This window comes from Triturus cristatus, chromosome 2_2 (genome assembly GCF_964204655.1).
Source record: "Triturus cristatus chromosome 2_2, aTriCri1.1, whole genome shotgun sequence".
Lineage (NCBI taxonomy): Eukaryota > Metazoa > Chordata > Amphibia > Caudata > Salamandridae > Triturus > Triturus cristatus.
The window spans coordinates 789,871,201-789,873,485 of NC_140582.1; the positions used below are offsets into that span (position 1 = coordinate 789,871,201).

At 48.0% G+C, this 2,285-nt stretch overlaps 1 pseudogene; it reads left to right on the forward strand.

Moving 5' to 3' along the window:
* The first annotated feature begins 1,511 nt into the window (after positions 1-1,511).
* Positions 1,512-1,631, forward strand: LOC146862776 (5S ribosomal RNA; annotated as a pseudogene).
* The last annotated feature ends 654 nt before the right edge of the window (positions 1,632-2,285 follow it).

Consider the following 2,285-nt stretch of genomic DNA (forward strand, 5'->3'; position numbering starts at 1 on the left):
CTCACCCACAAGCACGGACACAACACAAATTTAAAAATATTTTTTTACTTACCTCAGCTGTCATGTAAGGTCATATTCTAGTTAATTGTACTCTAATTTTTTATTACACTAATAATGAATAATGAAACATCATTCACTACTAGTGTGATAATAAAATGTGACATAAAACAGAGAGGAATCTCAACCAATGTTCATAATGACGAGCTGCACTGTGTTTCTGGCACGGTTTTTACCACCTCTAAGGCAAGGGGTCGCAAAGGCAGTGGCAGGTGTTCCAAGGGGCAAGCCAGGGTCGCTTCACAGCTGCGACCCATGGTGACCCCTAAATGACGTCCAGAGCTCTGCCATTGGGTACAACTAGCAGTGTCCTTACTACTACTGATCTTGAGGGTCAGAAAGGCGGCATAATCAAGAGCCAGTAAATTGCAGCAGGTAGGGGACTATTGAGGGGCTAGGCATGGGCAATGGGCCAACGTTGTGATGTGGCCTGGGGAGTTAAAGTGTTACTGATGTCATTTCTGGTAAACTCGAGAAAAAGAAACAAGGGAGACACTACTCACGAGGAACCAGGGCAAGTATTGAATTAACAGAAACAATGGTTCCTGTGGAACAATGTAAATAATGATAATACTAGAATGGCCAATCGCAGTATATGTATGGGTTAAGTCGATATCCAAAGGAGAAAAAACAAATACAACTTGATACTTGTTAGGAACAATAGTTGTTTATGAAAATATAAATGCAGTTTTTCAGAACACAGTGCAATGTGTACCCAGTGATCTTTGAACCTAAAAAAGTAGTGACTTATTTGTGACATTTACACTTGCTTTACAATATTCATAAAAGTCGACCATCACAGGTAATGAGTAATACAGGCAGAGTCCTTATATGATAATAGGCGCTGGCGGATAATTTGTTTAGTTTTTGTCAATGGTGTTTCAACCTCTATAGAAATGAGGGGTCTCTCAGGACCTATTGGTATAGGGACATCTATAATAAAGGAGAAAAATGGTCAGGATGAGCCGTGATGGCAACAACTTGGCTGTAATGAAGCGTATTGGGGCAGTATGTACCTGAAATCAAGGAATATCTGCCAGCATGACTGATGTGCACCTCAGGGAAGTGAAAAGGGAAAATGACCGGCGCCCCCCGCCGCTAGAGGCGGGGCGCCCTTAGTAGCGCCACGGGACTGGACCTTCCCCCAGGGCAGAAAAGGGGGGTGAACGAAGTGACGTCATCAGGGCGCGCTGAAAGGCTATTTTAATCCGCACCCCGCCATCTTCAGCCTCTTGTCCCTTTGAACCTCCGGCAAGCTGCAGGGGCACATCATCGACGTGGAGGGAGTTCGAGTCGGCGGAGTGTTGCGTGTGGCACAGGAGGTTTGAGGGGGCCTAGGCGTAGCTCGCACACATGGGGTCTGTCGCGATAGTGTATTTAATTAATTATTTCATTTTGGAGCGCGATGCGTCCCGCTGCCATATGCGGGGGACGCGCCAATGTTTTGCGTGTATTTCCGTGGAGCATACCACCCTGAATGCGCCCGATCTCGTCCGATCTCGGAAGCTAAGCAGGGTCGGGCTTGGTTAGTACTTGGATGGGAGACCGCCTGGGAACACCAGGTGCTGTAGGCATTTATAACAAAGATGAAACCAGCGGTGGGTGCACGCGCGCTGGTGGTGTAAAATTAGCATAACATTTTTGATAAAGGCCGCGTGGCGATATGAACCATACTGTTTGTACTGCGAGGCGTCTCGCTGCGATATGCGAGGAGACGCCCCCCCCTCCCTTTTGTTGTCGAGGGTATTCGCGCTAACGTTTTTCGAATAATAATGCGTTTTGCACATACTGGAGTGTCAGATGCGGGGGACGCGCCGATGTTTCGCGCGTATTTCCTATAAAAGGCAGCGTTTTGATAGGAACCTTACTGTTATTAGTGCGAGGCGTCTCGCTGCGATAGGCGAGGGGACGCCCCCCCCCTTCCTTGTTATCGAGTGTATTCGTGCTAAAAGTTTTGGGAACAATATTGCGTTGCACATAATGGAGTGTCCGGTCGGTTGCCGTGATGCGGCCCGTGGTGAGAGGCAGTGGGTTCGAACAATTTGGCCGTTCGCACCCATAGTTGTTGGTGCAATTGTTTGGTGAAGCAGCGGCTATACCGCGCTACATCTAGGCATTCGGTGCATGCCATATTATTTCACCAATTGATCACTCCCCCGCTTACCCACGCAGGCAGCGGGAGCGGCTCGCGGTTGGATTTTTCCTTAGAGCCTGATGAGGCGAGGTAA